This window comes from Petaurus breviceps, unplaced genomic scaffold, assembly GCF_028583685.1.
Source record: "Petaurus breviceps papuanus isolate PSGF00001 unplaced genomic scaffold, PetGlider_PUasm1.0 90696, whole genome shotgun sequence".
Taxonomy (NCBI): Eukaryota; Metazoa; Chordata; class Mammalia; order Diprotodontia; family Petauridae; genus Petaurus; species Petaurus breviceps.
In genome coordinates, this window is record NW_027187314.1 from 7,290,102 (window position 1) to 7,311,499 (window position 21,398).

Consider the following 21,398-nt stretch of genomic DNA (forward strand, 5'->3'; position numbering starts at 1 on the left):
CTATCCCTGTGGAAGGGGGGACACAATGCACAATCGAACGGGGCCAAAGTACTGGGCAAGAGTGACGTAGAACGAAAATGTGATCTTCTGTATTTGCCTGGAAGGACAGATTCCTATAATTTTAGACTTCCCAAGATCCTTTCCAAAAAGATTTTCCTGTCACCCCCATCCAGCGCTTCCTCCCCACCCCCCAAACTAAAGCTCGCAAAACGGTGGTTATATGTGGATTGGCTAGTACTAAAATATCCATGGGGTGGCAGTAACAGTATCTTCTTTATGACTTGCAGCAAACCAGAGAATGCATTCAATCAAATGAACCGATCTTGTAGAAACACTGGAATCATTTATGCATTGCAGTTTCTTTCTCTCCTTCTCGCTTCTTCTTCCTTGGGATATTTTGAGTGGATTGTATCTATTAATCAAGACCTCTTGTTATTTGTTGTTCCTTTGTCATTTTCACTAAAGATTAGCATCATTCAGGGCAAATGCACAACTGCTTCTTTCCCCCCAAATCATTTTTGGGGGCTGTCGGATAGAGTGCTAGCTAGGACCCAGGAGACATCCTTCCAAACAGCAGGGGTTGTGTGCTTCCACATAGCAGTACAGTACAAGGAAAACCCCATCGGATCTGTTATTGCAGGATACTTGTGAAATATACATAGGATTCTTTCTTTCTTATGGCTGCATCCCGGATCTGGAAATTTTACATGAGCACTAGGAAGCTTTGAAAGGCTCCATGCACAGAGAAGATTTGCAACCAGGACTCCTCTTGCCTCAGAGCTCACTGACTTGTTCGGTTATCAATTCCTTTTCTTCTCCTTAGCTTCTTCTTTTTTTAAAATTTATTTTCTTTTCCTCTTCTCTCCTCTCCTTTCTGTGTCCCTCCTGGTCTGTCTGTTTCTCCTCTTTCCCCTAGTCTTTTATTACCGCTTCACACCTGGATCGTATCTTCACTGAACAAACGGCACTTTGAGAACTAACAGAAGACAGTCTTGTGGGGGAAGATCTATATGGAATTATCGGCTTTTATGGTGAACTTGGCACTTGTGAATGGGTATCTTGTTCGCATTATTAATTGCTAGCAAAAAAAAAGAAATCACACACACGGGAGTAAAACGTGGATTCTCTGAATACGCATTGTGATGACCAGCAATTACCTTATTGACTGATACCGAGATCGGAATATTTTGGAAGACTGTGGGTAAGGTCATTTTATCTATGCAAACCCATTAGTGGAGTTAGGAAACTTGGTGGTTTGTAATTGAAATGGGTACTTTCCTGATTGCTGCATTACATTGATATGTGTGATCTGGCCATTATTGGCAGTGAATGAAATAACTGCAGTGCCCCCCCCCCCCATGCATTTCGTGATGAATCAAAGCATCACATTTTTTTTTTTTTCCAATCATCTTGATATGGAAGAGTGGCTTGAATTTATTCCCGGTAAACACTCTTTGTCTGGATGCAATATTTGCAGCTCCTACGTTCTGAATAAGGAAACACATCAGCGAAAGGAGCACTTAGTGGTGAAATCTATTTAAAAAAATGAAATGGGCTACTCTTCATTCACTAAAATAAATGTTTTCAACTCTGTGTGGCATTCTGCTGCATTTTCATAGCTGCAATGGAACTGGTGAAACAGCCTGGTCAAGTTCTTAAACTTTAAGGTGATAATTACCTTTAATTTTTCCTAGGTTGTGCTTATTAAGAATTATTAAGTGTCCCTGTATACTTTTCCCCCCTTTAATCTACTCAATTATCATTCAGGAAAAAAAATGCGAAAATTGTCAACTGGAAAATGGTGGCTATGCCACAGAATAATAATAGTGGAACATAATATTAAAAGTCATCCTCCTTCTGTGGTATCCAGAATGAGTATCCCAATAATCCCTTATTTATCCAATACCTTAAATAACCGAAGCCTAGACCCACGTGCAGGGGAGTTGAAGGTTTGGAAGTGGAGACCTTATCCCCAGCCTCTTATTCATATGCAGTCAGCCTGGGAAATGCAGGCAATTAAAGACTTGTGTTAATGTTCAGCCTGAAGTGCCCTGTCTGCTTCATCTATTTTACCCTTACAGTAAAAAAGTTAAAGGGACCAGAGCCCTGAGAACGGTTAAGCATATTCAGTTTGGGAAACTGGATTGGGGAGGGGGGGATGGGGAGGGGAATCAATGCTGATGACGTTGCTCGGTGCACTGTACTGCAATGCTAAAGTGATATATACAGTATACGTCTACATCTATGCATGTGGAGAGGAGAAAAGGCATCCTCTCTTTCACCTGGCTGGTTCATCAATAAAGGAGGGGAGAAGAGATGCACATCAGTGATGGATGGTAGTCGTGCATAATCGGTTATTATGTAACTTCATTACATCAGCGGTCTTCAGTCGGCGATAGTGAGAGGGAATGATCTCTTAGTGTATCAATCACCGGTTTAACTTTTGAATGCTTGTGACAGCTGGAGAGGAAGGAGGGCACAGAGATTAGCTTCAGGGCTCTGGTAAACCCTGATCTCTTCCTGGCCAATTTAACGTGAGTTTTCTCACAGTGAGTTCTCTGGGACAGCAGATCACAAAAGCTCCGGGGCTGCACTGTGGCCATTTCAGCCACACCCGTGGACAGTCAGAAAGCACTCTGCAATGTTGTCCCGCATGTCCCATTGCCTTGTTGGGACTGGGTACTCCCCACCAAGGTCATGGTTCTCTACCCTGTGATTTAAATATACGACGATCACTCAGCAGAGGCATAACTCAAATTGAAATGAAAACTATGAAAAGAATAATTTCCTGGTGACCCTTCTAGCAGTTTTGAAAGGTAGGGCTTGATGGTGGGTTCAATCTGGTAGTTGCAGCTCTTAAAAATGGTTATTGCTTCCTCCATGATCAAGAGATGAGTGTTTTAGGGCCTTTCTTCCTTCTTTCTTTCTTTCTTTCCTTCCTTCCTTCCTTCCTTCCTTCCTTCCTTCCTTCCTTCCTTCCTTCCTTCCTTCCTTCCTTCCTTCCTTCCTTCCTTCCTTCCTTCCTTCCTTCCTTCCATAATTATCTATATATTGCTGGCCTGTTTTAATCTATAGAGAGAAGGAAAACGAAATCTTCACTGGTAATATCCTCATCTATTTGCTAATTTAAAAAGCATGTAAATTGGTTATTCACCAAAATTCCAGAGAAAAGGGGCTATATATCTTCAAGTTTTAATTATTTAAGAACTCAAAAGACATGTTGCAGCAGCCTATGACTTTTGCCAGACAAATGAATAGGTAGTCCATCTTCTGTTTAGATAGGAGGAAATGCTGCATAATAAAACATTGTTTACCCTGTTGTTGTTGTTTTTATATAGAGTTGTGCATTTCTCAAAACGACAACAATAACAGCAGAACTACTGAATTGCTCTCCCTGGACATTACACTTTTTGAGAGACCTGTTTTCTCTCTTATTCCTACACTTACTGAAAATGTAGCCCAGATGAAATCTTAACCTCTCAATCAACCACCTGCCTGTGCCCTTTTCTTATGATTCCAATTTACAAAGAAGGCCTCTATAAGATTTTTCTACTAGGAAGAAGTGAGAGCAATATCCACTTTCCTTCCACCCATATCCTCTATACCTTTTCTAGACATTCTCTTTAATCCTATACTGTTCGGTACAATATTCTGCATATGTACTGTTAACTTTGTTTTCAACATCAGATAGTGCTGTTGTTTTATTTAGAGTTTCAAGTTAAAATACTGATGGAGATTTTTTTTTCCTTCAAGACATATTCAGACACTAATGAATTTTACTAATGTAGTTTAAGGCTTGACATTCATATTGTCTATTGAGCAACTAGGAAATTGGATGTGAAGTTAACTCCTGGTTCCATCCTTCAGGGGTCAGAATAACACTATGGCAGCTCACAGCCTTCAGTTCATCTCTCTGATTTTATGCAGAAATTTCTATGGCATGCTCTTTTTTTCATATTCCTTACTTTATTATTTGAGGCAATTACTTAGAGGATTGTTTTTGTGAGTTAAGTCACACACATGTCATAAACAGGGAATGCTATAGAGAAGGTTTTGCAAACTCGGTTGTATATGAAAATATATAATTTTGAGGGGGGAGGAGGAAGTCGTATAGGAGAAAGTCAGTACAGGAAACACACATGGATTTGCAGTCATTTTGTTAGAAGACTATATACTTATATTTGAGAAAGTGGGTTTCCTTGATCTTAATGATACTTCATAGGCTACTGTTTCCTTTAGAAAGGGATTATCAAACCCCAACTGGTTATGACATTTCAGTATGCTGAAGGAGGTGGGAGTTCTAAATAAAAGGCTTCTTTAATGTGAAAGTTTTTTTTTTCCTTCAGTATTAAGCTGTGGACTATTTTGTATATAATACTTTTTCCTATGTTCTACTGCCATTTTATAATTTGGACGAGAAAAGACATTTGAAAAATATCTACACTACCTCCCTTAAAAACAGGAGCTACTGACAGGTTCTTTTTTTTTTCCTCAAAGCAAAAGCAAGAGATTTGGTTAAGTAGCAGCGATATTTTAAAATCAGAATGCAATATTTTATAGGGATTCGTGTTGCTTAATCTAATCTCATGTTTCTAATAACTAGTCAGATTTCATTGTGATTCCTAATAGAAAGAATTACACATTTCTAAGAATAACAAAACTTTGAGGTTCCATTTAACATTTTCATTCCAAAATATATTAACCTGTTATACACTGAAGTGTTTGAGCTATATTTCATCTTACAACAGATATGATCTTTAGTGCTTGGAAAATCTCTTGTTTTTATAAAGTAGGCTGCTTTATAATTCATAGCAATTGAAATATCCAAGTACAAATTGATTAATAGGATTAAAAAGTATCAAGTTATCTAGTGGTGCTCAAGTTTTAAAGTAAAATTATGGTTACCACCGTTTGTACAGTTATAGATAAGGTGGTGTCAGCATTTTTATTATTAAATTTCAATCTTCATATCAGGATTCCCACAAAAAGAGAGAATGCAGTGACATTTCATTACTATTATATCAACTAGTATTAATCACATATATTTTAAATATCTTCAGAGCATAGAGATGTATACAAGCTCAATACCCTCCACTAAATTTAATAGGCCAATGGAGTCATAAAGGAAGTAATATATGTTGGTTGTTAAGCAACAACTTGAGATCAAGAAAGTTTGGGATATTATTAATCCCCAGTTTGTTTAGCTGCGAAAAAGCAATTCTATTTTTTTCCAAAAATATTTAAATATTTGAAGGCCCTGGGATATCATCAAAATAGGTACTTCCCAGTGTGCAAAGTCCATCCTATAAGACATCTCTTGTAATATCCTTGATTTTATAGTTAAACCTAATGTTAGATTGTCATAAATAGTTGAGTAAAAATTATTTCCAGTGGCCTTAAATTCATGGTAACTAAGGAATTTTTTTAGCTGACCATATTTCTTTCTACAATTTTATTTATATGAAGGAGATTGTTTCCTTTTATGAGGACTTTGCTGTGTAGGTCTCTGTAATTTTATTATCAAAAATCAATCACTAAGTAGAATTAGTAGTTACAATAGTTAAGAACATGAATCCACAAATCATAAACTATGATTTTGAGTTATTTTAGAATTTGCTTTTTTTGTCTTAGTTTCTGACTATTCGAGGACAAGTGATTGTCCAATTGTCATTCTTAACTACTTATAGATTTTAGAAAGGCCCTTATAGAGCTTCTAGATGAAACCTAAACTCAGGAAAGATAATTGATTTGGCCAATGTGACACAGGGTCTAAGAGTGGAATCTGGGCTTTGAACCTCACCTCTCTGCTTCTAAATTTAAGACTTTCCACTATATAACATTGCCTTACATGTCTTTTACTTCCTTAATACACTTGTTTCTAATATGACAGCAGCTGTGATTTCTTCAGAGCAAGGAACATCAGGTGTGGAAAAGCCCTCCACCAAAGCAAATGGAATCCCTGTTTTATTGAAGAGAGCTGTCTGAAGCATCAAGAGGTCGTAACTTACTAGAATTATACAACTAGTATCAGAGGCAAAATATGAAGCCAGGTCTTGCTGACTCCAGCACTCTATGTACTACAGTTCTGCCTCTCACATCAACATAATATATCTAGAATTAGTGCTATGATTTAAGGAAAATGACTATGAAATGATGTAATTTGTGTCCATTTAACTGTTATGTGGGTAGGTTGAACTGGAGAAGAAAAAAAATAACTCAAAAGATTTTTTGAAAGATACCAGGACCTCAAAGTGTGTGCAATTAGACTATAGATCCTCATTCTTAAAGGAGTTTTTGTGGCCCAATGTATTACCTCAATTCTCAGCACGAATATTTATCTAATATCATTAACGCCTATCATTGGCTTAATTCCTGTGTCTCTATGGTATTGAGAAGAGTGTTAATTTCTTCCATTTTATGGAAATGTCTTGAATATGCAGAAGCAGATTTGGGAAAGTGGACTATAGGATTGTATATTAGCACTTGTTTATTTGACAAATTTAGCTAATTGCCTTACCAATATGCTTTTAATTTTTTTCCCAGATAATCCTACCCTGGAGTATCTTGTAGTTATGCAATATTCAATTATAGGACAATCATATGGCTCAATGGACATACACTTACTGCTTATCCCTGACCATTGATTTACAATGAAAGGTCCTTAATTGGTGTGTTCCCTAGATTCCTTTGTATGTAGATGATACTGAGATGCCAAAAAATTGAATCCTAAATTTTTGCCTTTATGGAAGGAGGCTTCAGCTGTTGTTATTTCATTACTATATAACCTGAAATAGAATGGATGATAGTTAAGACAATGGGAGAATAGAAACTCTCTCTCTACAGATACATATTGTATTTACAAATACTCACATGCATATTTATAGGTATATCCATACATATATGATGTGAGATCTAGGCATATAGGTTTATTCATTTTACTATGTTTCTTTGTCTTATTTCAGCATAGTGATGCTGATATTTTTTGGTTTTCATTTTTTTTAAGAACAGTGATATCAAAAAAGTCTCATAGGTCCATCACCACTTTGGGGAATTTAGGACATTACCTAATTTGGAGGCTTGTGGATTTTTCCTGCGATCCTTCTTCTCCACCTTATATAAATTTTCCATACATCTCATAGCTATCTCTGGGGCTGAAAAAAATAAGTGTTTCTCAGAATATGACAACTGATCCCCTCCCTGGAAATCACCTTCCCACCTCATACCCTCTACCCCACCTTTCTTACTGACCCGAGTAGAAAGGTCACAAAGTCTTGTTTTTGTTTGACCCCTTCTTTTGTACTCATTGAATTCCCTCTTCTCACACCACAGAGTCACTCCAAGAGCCTCATCATCTTAAAAAATGTAAGTTACTCCATGTCCAATAAATAAAATTATTTTCCCATTAATTTTATTTCAAAAAGCTCTAAAGTTTTTCCACATGTATGGCAGCATAGATCCTCAGAGCACCACTATCAAGTACCACTTAGGCTACTAACAGGTACAGTGGTAGAGCACTCAGTCTCAAGTCAGGAAGACCTGAACACAGATCTAGCCTCAGGCATTTAATAGTTCTGTGACCCTGGGCAAGTCACTTAACTTTTTTTGTTTGTTTTGCTTCAGTTGCCTCTTTTGTAAAATGGGGATCATAATGGTAGTACTTAGTACAGTGCCTAGCACATTATAAGCACTATATAAATGTTGGCTATGATTACTAATAGAAGAAGAAGTAATAGTAATAATAACAATAGCTCCTATTGTATAAGAAAATTATACATAGTTTGGAATCATTAAAGAGGAAAGACAAAGGATCAGGAAGTGCAATCTTGTAATTATAGACTTTCAATAGTATTTCAATTCTATTGTCCTTGTACTAATAATGTCTTTAATTTTTAATATGAACATTAATCCTCATAATTATTATATGAAACTGTAAGTCCACTGTTTGGCTCAAGTGTTGTTATGTGACCTAGATAAAAATTAATTGAATTTTGCCCTCTGGAAGCTTGTCATCTAAAACCAGGAACAATATAAAAAATTTCCAGACAACAGAAGAAAAGTGAATAAGTACATGCTACATGGTGATTAATTCACACTTTATCTGAGGGTAGCTAGGTGGTACAGTGGATAGAGCATTGGATCTGGAGTCAGGAATAATTAAGTTCAAATCCAGCCTTAGCCACTTACTTGGGCAAGTCACTTAACTTCTGTTTGCTTTAGTTTCTTCCTTGGCAAAATGTGGATAATTATAGCACTTATCTGGAATGCAGGGTTGTTTTGAGAATAAAAATAGGATAATATTTGTAAAACACTATGTAAATGCCAACTGTTATTATTATGCAAGTTGTAAGCAATTCAGTTGTGTAGTGAAAACTTTTTTTCAAATTCTCTAAAAACTCTCCAAAAGATCTGTAATCCTATCCATGTGAGTATTCTCTCCAAGGATACAGATCTCAAGCCTTCTGTGCCTGCCCATCCCGTGGATGGGAGTGCAAGGTCTCCTATATAGTCACTACACAGCGTCTACAATGACCTGCAATGGCTTCTTTCATCTCTGCTTCTGACTCTCCCTTTTTTGATTCTCCTGACGTGAACACCAAGCCCTTGAAAGGATATATCTAACTCTAAGCTCTTCCTTCCCTTTTATGTTTATCTTCTTCATTAGAATATAAGCTTGTTAAAGGCAGGAAATTTCTTTTTTCTTCTATTTCTCTCCTCAACACTTAGCATAGTGCTCTGCACATAGTACATCTTTAATAATACTTCTTGGCTTGGGGCCTTATCCCAACTTTGGGAAAATAGATTGTTCACTTGGTGATACACTCTTTAGTCATGACAACTGATGAAGCGAGAAAAAATCTTTAAAACATAAAGAGTGTATACATATTGCTTTTACTGTAAAGTCTATAATTGATTGTTTTTAAATGATGTAAACAAAGATGAATTGCTATAAGAATGATCAGATATTGATTTAGAAACGTTGCTATTTAAAACAGAGTTAGAGAAAAAATAATTCCCATGTTTCATGGTTTGTTTGTTTCCAGTGATTTATTGTAAGAACTTAGTTGCAAATTCAGGATATATATGTGTGTGTGTATAAATATAAATATATATATATATGATTCTAAACACTGTGAATATAGTTTCATGGTGATACAACTTGGAAAAACAAATATCTTTTAGGTTCTGATGTCATTTTTAAAATGATGTTTCTAACTTCCAAAAGATATCCATTTTTTTGTATCCAATCCACCATATTCAAGAAGTTTTTTTTGTCACTTCCATATGATTCTCTTTACTTTGAATCAGGTAATTATAATCCTGTATTAAAAAAATAAACTGACTCCTATGGATAATAATAATCATAACCAGGAATATTATCTCACCCCTGTTTTTTTTTCCTCTCTGTAGATATTCTACAATAGGGCAACATTGTGAAATATGATAAATTGCCTAACTTTGACCTGTTCCCTTCCCTGGAAGTCATTCCCACTCTATCACTACTGATCCTATTAGCAAGAACATAGATTCTCCATTTTTGTTTGACCTCTTCTTACGAACTCTTTCATAGCATCCTCTCTGTTCCTCTAGATAGCCATTCTGAATGCCTCATCATCTTTATAAATGTGATCTAGTATGATATTTTCTCCTCTGCAGCCCAATGTCCTTCCTGAGATGGCCCTGTGCTTGTTCCCATTTCCTTTGGCCACTTCTGTTCTCTCTTTATAATTTATATTTTCCCATATTCTGATCCATTTCTTCAGGTTCAAGCTTTCAGCTCCTCCTGAAGGGATAATTGGCTTATCTAAAAAAAGAAAAAGAGAATCTTAAAGAGAATGAGAGCAATCCTTCCATCCTACTAGGTACCATATGTGCTTTGTAAATATGGTTCTCAGTAGCTAGTCTGCTTTTCCTTGTTTTCAAAACAAAGGAGTGACTCTAGTGACCAGAATTTAATATCAGGTAGGAGAGTAAAGTAATGATACAAATAGTTCACACATAGAACTTTCAGGCTTGTTAAAAATTTGACTGGGTTTTCTCATATGATTCAAGAACAACTTTGTGAAGTTGATGTTATTATAATTGCCATTAGACAGATAAGAAAAGAATAGCAGGGGCGGCCAGGTAGCACAGCGAGTAAGAGCACCGGCTCCAGTGTTGAGAAGACCTGGAGATCGAATCCCGGGCTCAGACACTTAGCACCCACCCAGAAACACCTGGCCCTGTAACCTTGAGCAAGTTACTTAACCCCAATTGCTTAGGGGCGGCCAGGTGGCTCAGCGAGTAAGAGCACCGGCTCCAGTGTTGGGATGACCTGGATCAAATCCGGCCTCAGATACTCAGCACCACACCCAGAAATAACTGGCCGTGTAACCTTGAGCAAGTTACTTAACCCTGATTGCTTTAAAAAAAAAAAACCAAAAGAATAGCAGAAAGCATGAGAAACTTCAAAAAGAATATACCACTATTCAGTGCCTGTACCAGAACTCTGACTCAGAAGATCATGATTCTAGGTCCATCACTCTATACAATACAACATATTGCTCTCCGTTCCACATTTCTGACACTTTCTACTGGCTACTCCCAATACTTAGAATGACCTTCCCTTCCACCTCCACAAATCCTCATTTTCCTTTAAAATTCATCTTATTTGCAGAAGAATCCTTTCCTTATCCACTCCCCTTCCCCAACTGTTACTGTGCTTTTTCTCAAATCAACTATTATCAACAATACATATGTATATATGCCGTATGTGTGTGTTTACATCCATAGATAATATGATCTGCAGGATAAAATGTATATACTTGGAGGGCATAAGAGCTTTCATTTTTTGTCTTTGAATTTCCATGATCTACCACAATGTCTGGCACATAGCAGATGCTTAATACATTTTTATAGAATGATTGTCTCAGTAGTATCATGGCAAACAGATGGGACACATCATTTTATACAGGTGACACTTCACAGCACTCTTTTAATCAAGTCATGTGGGTAGATGTTTAATCAGGTTGTACATGGGACTAACCTTGACTATAGCCCAGGTGGCATAGTGAATAGAATGCTGAACTTTACTGAGGGAAGACCAGAGTTCAAATCCTGATTAAGATAGAGTTGTGTGACACTGGTCAAGTCATTTAACCTTTCTTGGCCTAGTGGGCTTATATACACCATGGAAAAAAATGAGTACCTACCTTCTTACAAGGTCATTGTTAAAGTGAAATTAGATACAATGTAAAGTGCTTTGTAAGCCTTAAAGCATTATACACATGTTATTTATTTATCAATCTATTTATATGTTTGTTTGTCTATCATTAGCCTCATTCTATTGATTTATTTATTAACTTCTTATATAGTTACTCCTCTCTCAACATCAAAGCTACAATCAGTGTAATGAGTAGAGTAAGGAAAGCAGGCAATTAAATGATTCTAGCCTTTTCAGACCTTGTTGTCCATAGCAGTTACTGCCATAATACAAAAGGAGATCCACGTTTCTTTTTTTTTTTAGAGGGGAAGGCAGGGAAATTGGAGTTAAATGACTTGCCTAAGGTCACATGGCTAGTAAGTGTTAAGTGTCTGAGCCTGGATTTGAACTCAGGTCCCCCTAACTCGAGGGTCGATGCTCTATTCACTGTGCCACCTAGCTGCCCTGGATGATCCACATTTCACTGTTTTAACTATTCCTTTCCTTGCTGTGTATAAAGATTGAAGATTAAAAGGTTTAGTAATTCAGAATAAAAAATCAATGGAATATTCATTATGGTACATTTTGTTTCAGGAGAAAGGAATGAATGTAGTGCATGGAGATGAATGAAGGACTAGAAATTGGAGATTTCTTAGATAATGTTCCCAAACCTGCTATGATTGGGTTCACATGCTGAAACACAAAAAAACGTGCCTGATTGGGGAAGACCCAAATTCCAGGTTTTTGCTTTTAAATGCTATTATCCCTCATCCTGATTATTCCTGCCACTACACACTTAAGAGGCACTTTCCCAGAACCCCATGGGAAGAAATACATTCACTTCTGTTGCCCAAGGTGGCTTTCTGTATGGCTCCTGATTCTTCAGGGGTCCTCTAATAAAGTCAGAGAGCAAACACACCTTTGCTCCGAATAGACTTGTCTTAATGAACAAAGGATTTGGAACGGGGACTCAGGACACAAATTCTGTATTAAAAATCCACATTGTATTGTAAACAACATAAGTGCTTCCTTGAGTTTGGGGATTAAGGGACAAGGTGGGAGGAAAGGGAAGCAATGAAAAATAATACACAGCTGGGGAGGGTGAAAGAAGAGAGAAGATGAGCTGAACAACTGGTTTAACTCAGGGTGAGTCCAGTTCACATTCCTGATGACTTTCTTTTTATTATCTCTTTGCCTATCTCTTCTTATGTCGAATACTTGTCCAGAAATAGTCATGTCCTGATTTTTTTTTTCCTCCTCCCATTTTCCCTGTTTCCTCCTACAGAGAAGCAAACCAAGCTGTCAGACCTAAGCATGCCCAGTGGCCACAGGCAGAATTTTTTCCCCCTTGCATCTAAGATGCTTCATTATTCTCACTTACACATTTAATTGTCTACCTGAGCATTATTAAGTGAGTTGGGAGACAAATAAACTTAAAACCTCCCTTTCTTGCAAAAGAACAGCGAATTTTACACACTGGCTTTGATGAGTGATTTTAGAAAGTTGCCACAAACCCTGCAGTGTAGCTGAGTGATTCCTGAATGATTATAGCACATAAGGATAATATGAGCAGAGAATTATAGGTTTTTGGTAGGGAAGGGAGGTGGGAAGATTGGCTATTTTTTCTTCTTCTCTGAGGTCCTGTTCAGACATGTATCCTATGGCTTGAAACAGTGGAAATAGTAATAGATTTGGAGCATAGAACACAGGCACGAGTCCTGGCTCTGCCATTTAACTTTGGTATCTGGGTGCATTTTGGTAATTACTTAGTTTCTCTGGGCTGCAGTTTCTTTATTTGAAAATAAGGGAGTTTCAGTAGATTGTTTTTAAAGTCCCTTGCAGTTCTAAATCTATAATCCTGGACATAACTAAATCAGCAAAAAAGATGCTAAAGCAAACTTTTGAAAGGGCATTTTTTTTGTGGTTGTTGTTTGTTTATCTTTTGGAGGGGGAAGATAAACCAAGAAGTTTGTACCAGAGTGGCAGACTGAAAATGTGTATTCTAGTATTTATCACCATGTGGAGGTAAACTATTGTTTTACAAAGGAATTGTATTCTCAAGACACAATCATAAACATATTCAAGGGCTGTATTACAGTTATTTCTCTATCTACCAAGAATGGTAGTAATTTTGAATTGTTCAGAGAGAAAATGAAAGTTTAGTCTCTTAAATATCCCAAAATCCCCAGTTAGTTTTTGCTTTCAAATTCTTTGCTTTACCCATCTTTTTTATTTGACCTGAAATGAATCTAAATTTTTGTGCTATATTTTTTTCTCCTCTAGCCACCCTTTGCTATAAATTCTATTGAACAATACAGTTTCCTACAATAGGGTAAAAGGATGATAAGTAAAATACTTTGATATTGTAGACTGGGTGATAAAAAAGCTGACTACAAACAAGTTCTTTAGTCTATCACCAAACTGATCACAACTGTTTCATATACTATGTCTCTTAGCACTTTGTCTAGTGAAACTTTGAGTAAGGTAGACAACTAAACTTCAGTTTCTTTAGGATTATCATAATGGTGACCATTGTAAGCAACCAGTATCTACTTCTTTAGTCAACCAATTAATCAGTCTAAAGGAACTTATTAAACATCTACTACATACCAAGTACTAGGCCAAGTACTGTGGATTCAAAGGCAAAGTGAAATTGACTTTCATCTCAAGGAGTTCCTATTAGGAGAGCAAATTTGTAAGTATAAACAGAATGAAACTAAGATTGTTTTGGAAAATAGAGCCCTGGTACCAGTGGGGAAGGAGAGAATTAGGAAAGACTTCATATGATGTTTAAGCCGAGTCTTAAGTGTTCAAAGAGGCATATATTACACCTGGATACAAGATATGGGAGATGGAATATCTTGTTTGTAAATAGGTTAGTATAGTTAAACCATAAAGTATATGGAAAGGTTCAAGTTATAAAGAAGTTTAAATGGTAAGGATGTTTATATTTGATCCTAGGGGCTATAAGGAGCCATTGATGTTAGCTGAGCAGGAGGGTGACATGGTCAGACTTCGGCTTGATACTGGCATAACTACAATTTTATAATAGTAATTATCTCTCAAAGTTCTTATGAAGACCAAAAAGAGAGACTTGTAAAGAATTTTGCAAACTTTAAAGCACTATACAGATTTCATTGTTGATAGTGGTGATGATGATGCTTGCCATGTTCTTATTCTAACCATGAGAAAGTTTTTAGGGGTCTTCCCACCAAAAGTGAAAAGAGTACTGGACTTGGAGTAAGAGAAGTCTTTGTAGACTACTACCTGTGTGACCCCAGTTCTGAGTTTTCTAATTTGTAATGGAATGGAGTTGTATTCAATGACCTCTAAGGTCCCTTACAAATGTGTCTATATTTTCATTATCTTTCATTTTATAAAGCATAGGCATTGCCACACATTTCAGACTACTTCCCAACTGTATCTTACTTGCATGGAGGAAAGATATTCAATTCCCTTCACAGTGGCAGAAGACTTTTATCTATAGCTCATATGGGGATGGAGAGAAGAAAAAATATGATATAGCTGAATCAATGCAAAAATAGATATGGATTATCAATCAACAAATATTTATTATTAATTGCTACAGTTGTTATTGAGTTATGTAAGATTCTTCATGACCCCATTTGGTGTTTTCTTGGCAAACATAGCATAGTAGTTTGCCATTTCCTTCTCTAGCTCATCTTTTGATTTGCCTAGGGTCACACAACTAATAAGTGTCTGAGGTGATATTTGAAATCAGGTACTCCTGAGGTGAAAGTTGTCTCTCTATCCTCTGTACCCTCTAGCTTCCTGACTGGTTATTAAGTCAAATTTCACATAACAAAAAGCTCACCAACTTTGCTAAAAGATTTTCAAAGCACTTTCATTGCAGTAACCCTATAAGGTAGTTCATGTAAATGTTATTATCCTCATTTTATGAAAGAGTAAAGAAGTCTCGGAAAGGATAAATCATGTCCCTGTAGCTGCAAAATCAATTAATCAATCAATCATTCAACAAGCACTTGTTGAGCATATATTATATTTCAGTTATTATGGTAAGTACGTAAGATGCAAAAACAGAAATGATAGTCCCTGCCCTCAAGTAGTTTATATTTTTTGTTGTTAGGGTGGGGAAAAAAAAAAACAACTAATAACTATCCTAGGTAGAATTTAAATCTAGATTGTCTGACTCCAAGTCAAAATAGTCTACTTTCTATGCAATGCATCTTGTCCTAGGAACAAAAAGGTTTCTAGTGCACAGACTGTGGAGGATTTATGGGAAAGTTCCCAAGAGTCACACTAAATGAGAAGGCTGAATGCCAGTATCCTGTTAAATATTGTAGGGATGAGTTCTATGCATATACTAGTAATGCTATGTGTTGATTGTCTAGAGATTTTTGTTCTAATCTAAGGGTACCTAATATTTAATATTTAATTGCACCAAGGTACAAATATACAACTCTTAGAATGTAGGACAGATTAAGATGGGTAGAGTATAATTCTACATTTCTTGTTACTAGCCATAGTTAACATCTCTTTAAGAAGTGACCTTTAAAAGTCCCATTTACTGAATCCTGAAGACAAACTTGAAGAAGAATTCAGCTCCTAATGGAAGAGTTCCCTGGAATGTAGGACTTCTTCTGGGTTATCTCCTAGAGATTTATTCTAGTGGTAACCCTATGGGGTTGTACTATTACTATTGTTCATGAGCCCCCACCATTGTACATCCCATTGAAAATCATCTAACAGATTCGATTATCTCTTTAAAAAGACACTCAAGTGTCATTGCAAGAAGAGTAGTTATAAGCACCTTGCTCTCTGTAGTGCATACTCTCTCACAAATACATGCAGTATCCATTGGCTGAGTGGATTTCAATTTAGAACACAATAATAATGATGTACATTGTAGGACACCTCCTCCAATGCAGTAAATACAACCCACGCCTCCTGCTATTTTAGATCTTAGAATTCCTTTCTGTCTTCTTAATTTCTCAGCTCTACTTGAATATGTTATCTCGTATTTAATCATGTATCTCCCTTTCAAAATTATATCATGGAAAGAAGGGGAAAGAGAAATTCACTCTTCCCGTACCTTCCCTCACTAGTCTCAACTACTGGTTTCACCAACTTTATAATTAATAAAATTCATCTAAGGTTTAGCTATTTGAAACCTCAGGAGGTATGCATGGATAATTTGTTTATTTAGCCAATTGTTTCCTTCTTAACTTAATCAGAAAGATGTTTGTACTTCTTAAAGGTTTCAGGTTGCAGATACATCATTATGCTTAATTTTAATAACTCATTAACACTTTGAGATTACATTCTGGACCTTTTCTGACTATACTTGGAAGTGTTTAGGGAAACCCCTCTTTTATAGCATAATAGAATTATAAAGCATGATCCTTGGGCTTAAGAAACTTACAGTTTAATTAGGAGAAGAAGGCTGACTAGGCAGAAATCATTAGGGATCACAGATATTGTGTGGGTTGGCATACGTAGATAGAAACTAGTAGGGGAGTTCAAGTAGAAAGAAGCTCCTGGACATTAAAACTGTCAGGGACTGCTTAGTAGAGATAGTAAGACATTAATTTTAACTGGGTGAATAGATTTGATAAGAGCAGGGACTGTTTTGTTTTGTTTGTTTTTCCCTTTCTTTATATTCCCAGCTATTGCAACAGTGCCTGATACATAGTAGTCACTTAATAAATACTTTCAAGTGACTAACAGTAATGTAGAGCATGAGGGAGGGCTTCTGATCAGAACAGCACTATGAGCAAAGTCACCGAAGAAATACTTGGCATAGCATATGTAGAGAACACACAAAAGAGGAGACTGCTTAAAATAGAAGAGTTTATGTTGGGGAATACTTGGACATCAGGTTGGAAAGGACAGATGGCACCAGGCAAAGGAGTGTCTTAAAAGTCAGGCAGAAGAATTTAGAGTGAAGGAGCTAGAGTAGTCAAAATTTCTAGGAGACTTAGAAAATGGTGGTGTCATTGTCAAAGGCAAGAGATTTGGGATGGGCAATGTTTCATGTGTTTGTGTGTGTCTGTGTGTGGACTCTATATCTGTATGTGCCAGCACACGTCTGTTTTTTAATGTTTTTTTTGAGAGGCAACAAGTTTGAATTTAAGCCTGTTGATTTTGAGATAATGGTAGGAGTGATATATCCCATGGTCCCTATGTAACCCTAACATTCTTTATATCACTCTTTCTATTGTTGTTGTCCCATTTTTTTCAATAACATCTGACTCTTTATGGCCTCATTTTTGGGATTTTCTTGGCAAGTATTTTGGAGTGGTTTGCCATTTCCTTCTCCAACTCAATTTACAGATTAAGAAACTGAGACAGACAGAGTTAAGTAACTTGCCTAGGGTCACACAGCTAATAAGTGTCTCAGGTCAGTTTTGAACTCAGGTCTTCCTGACTCCAGGCCCATTGCTCTATCCACTGTGCCACCTAGTTGCCCCTATATGAACTGAAAATAGACATTGCCCTAATTAATAGAAAGAAGGACTCATTTTTAAATTGCAAGTGAGTGGATATACTCAGACCTTATATAGCACTTTGTTTTGTAACTTCCTTGTGTAATGTAAAAGTATTGTGTATTGTAATTATCAGAGTTAGTCTCATCCCACTGTTAGACTGAAAACTACTTGAAATATGAGACCATATTTTACTTACACTTATCTCCTCTTGGTTCAAACATAATGTTATGAATACAGTGTTTAATAAATATATGATGGAGTGAGTACTGAATTTAAAGTCACAAGGCTTTATTTCAAACCCTAGTCATGCCACTTTCCTCCAGGGTGATACTGAACATTTAATCTTTGGGGATCTCAGTTTCTTTGTTTGAAGGGTTTCAACTAGATGCTCTTAGGAGGCATAGATCTGTTACTAGGAGGATTTCAAAGACCTCATTTTACAATAAATACTTGGAAGCAGGCAGGGAGGCCATTCAGGAAGGAAGCCTTAGGTTTGAGAATTTTAACACAGTGCCCTTGCCACTGCACCATGAGGTCTAAGTTTCCTCCTAACTCATTCATGATCCTATCATAACAACATATTTAATTTATTTCCTATTCATTTTACTTCATTCGCTTTAAGATTTTTTTATTGGCAAATGGTGAAAATACTAAGTTCTAACTGACTTGTAAAATGAAAAACTTTAGAGAGACTAGTTTTTGGTGAATCACTGATTCAAGGGCTTTGAATGAATCACCTAGCCAATTGACTAAAAACTTGGTTTAAATTGATATTTAGCCACACTGGATTGATTTCCAACTTTAATGAAGTCAAAATGGTCAAAACAATTAGGCATATAGATATTAACTAGATAATAGATAATTGCTTAGATAACATTTCTACTAACTTGTCTGAATGTAAGATGCTCCCACTCAACTGCTAGAAGAATTATATTTTCCTCTTCTCCATACTCTATTCCTATTTCACCTACTTTTCATTGGTGAAAGACTTTGTGATAAATGGAGAAGATAGGAAAAACACTTTCTGAAAAAAGGTATAATTTGATAAAGATGTTGTTTACTTTCTACACCGAGTATGTATTTTCCTTGTACCCATATTTTTATATATTTCTTTTAAAAACAAAATCAAACACATGAGATGGTTTTATTAGCATTTTGTAAAAACTTGCCCTCCTTAGCATGGTCTCTGCATTTCAAATCTTCTTTTTAATTGGACAAAACTTAAAGACTTCAGGTTTATCCACTGTAGCTTTCTCATTGATCTCATCATTTTATTTGTGAATAGCCTACTGTTCTTTTTATCCCTATAGACTTGTAGAACTCCATTATAGCTTTGCCACACACAGGGTTGCATCCTGTACAGTAGGTAAGTAGTGTTATTTTTAATTTCCTATTCAAAACTGATGTAGGTGGTTTGATAGATGAGTGACTGCTGCTAGAACAGACTGTTCATTAGGGGAAGCTATTTAAACCTCAACTATATTTGCAACTTAAAAAAGGAATTACTATTTCCTTTTGCCATGTTTAAATTTAACATTAAGTTCTTAATGCTGTAAACTGTGAAGGTGTGGCATAATATTCTAAGCATCTACCTTGGAATAACCCAATTTTCTGAAACCAGAAAATTCAATCCTAGTAGGTATGATTCATCCCTTAATAGTTTAGAATTTCTAATAAGATCAAAAGAATATCTTCTAGAGGAAGCAAAGCATCATGGATAGAGCCATCGATTGGAACTTAAAATAATCTGTAAACAAATACCACCTCTAACACTACTTACTAGCTGTATAACATATTACCTAACTTTTATCAGCCTCAACTTCCTCATATATAAACTAGGCAGAAAACAAACCTTTAGCAATGATCTCACAAGGTTGTCATTTGGATCAATTAATTTATGTAAAATGATCATCAGACTTTCAAAATATCAACTATTATTACCTTATCTATACCATCTAATTTTTACTTTTGGGGGACACTGGATACTATCTATGGAGGTAAGGGGACTGCAGGATGCATTTTCCCAGAAAAAAAGTTTGTTTATCCTGCTCAGGCTTAGCTTTTTCAAACTCTTTTACACATTTAACTTTTTGTTACTATTTATTTTTTGTGTTTCTACCTGAAATCTTTCCTAAGAGACTTTTGGAAATTTTCAGCCAGCTCATGTAATAGTACAAAGAGTAATAGATTTGGAATTAGAGAATGTGGAATTCAAATTGGCTTCTGCCACTTGAGTTCATATAACTTCTCTGCTACCTGCGTGAGCTTGGACAAGTCACTTTCTTGATTCTCAGACTCCTCATCTGTACAGAGAAAGATTTGAATTAGGGTGGCATCTGAGGCCCTTTCTAGTTTGAAATCTATGACATTCTGTTTTCAGAACAGGCAATTACAAAATAAAGCTATGAGGACAAATTTTTTCATCTTCATCTACATGGCCACTTACAGTAGTAAAGAGAATACCATATTTAGGATAGAAATGTTAAATATGAATTGAGTCCCCTCCTCCAACAAGTGACAGAAGTTATTCAGTGAAACTCCACCACCACCATCATTACGATCTTCATCATCTGCATCTCGAACAGCATGGTGATGGAGTAGTAAAAACATTGAACCTGGAGTTTGAATTCTAGCTCTTCCACTTATTATCTGTGACTTTGAACAAAATGCTTAACCTCTCTGGGCCTTTTAATATGGAATTTTAATCTTCAATTCAGGTCCTAGGTTGTTCCTTAGTCAAATTGTGATATACATAAATTGTCTTTGGTACAGACTTTATGGCCCAAGGCAAGTTTCTTAAATTTTATCGGTCTCAGTTTCCTCACCTGTAAACTAGAAATGATAATAGCACCTATTTTGAAAAATTGTTGTAAAGGCAAATGCCATAACATGTAAAGTTCCTTTAAAAATCTTAAAGAATGATGTAAATGCTAGTTATGGTGATAATGTAGTATTATCATAGTGAAACAAATATTTCAAGGAAGCATTTTTCAATAGCTTGCTTCCATGAATACAGTATCATATGTTAAAAATTGGCCCTTTCCTCAACCACATCTCTCCCTTGCAAAACTCCATTTTCAATCTATAATAATTCAATTTTTATTTAATAAATATGTATTAAACACCTACTATGTGCCAGGTACTATGCCAAGTACTAGAAAAGGAAATAAGAAAAATAAAGACACTGTCCTCAAGAAGCTTACAGTCAAATGGAGGAGGGGTGGGAGGAGATAACACACAAAAGCAACCCAAAGAGGAGAGGGACACACCAGGAGGTATGCTGTTTCCTGAAGTTGAAAGCATGCAGAGCTGCTAATGGAAAGTGCAGAGATACCTGCAAAGCTCAGATCCCATCCCCCTCTGTAAAGTAGGGCTTAGGGAAAAGTTTATTGCTTTTGCCATCTAGCCCTCCAATCAGAGGGGACACATGGCCTAGGGAGTTGAGAAGGTGTTGAAACTGTCAATCAACTAAAGGTATTAAAATCAAGACAACTAAAAACTAAGTCAATCAACATGATAAGGAGATTTCAATTGATCAATTTATCCTGGGAAAGGTATTATTCCTTAGATTCAAAAGCAAGCAGACAATAAATATGTAAAAAGTACTTAAAAATAAATGCTTAAAGCATGGTTAGACTGTCTTAGATGTTCCCCCTTCAGGAACTGCTTGATCCCTGCAGTTGTCACTTATTCATTCTCTCTCTCTCTCTCTCTCTCTCTCTCTCTCTCTCTCTCTCTCTCTCTCTCTC

General features: G+C 36.3%; 1 protein-coding gene across 1 annotated transcript in view; it reads left to right on the top strand.

Moving 5' to 3' along the window:
• Window positions 1-301: 301 nt before the first annotated feature.
• Window positions 302-21,398, top strand: part of IL1RAPL1 (interleukin 1 receptor accessory protein like 1) — a 1,610,170-nt gene continuing 1,589,073 nt past the window's right edge. The window contains exon 1 of the mRNA XM_069065664.1: window positions 302-1,201. The gene's annotated coding sequence lies outside the window, so the exon portion shown is untranslated. The remainder of the gene's footprint in view (window positions 1,202-21,398) is intronic.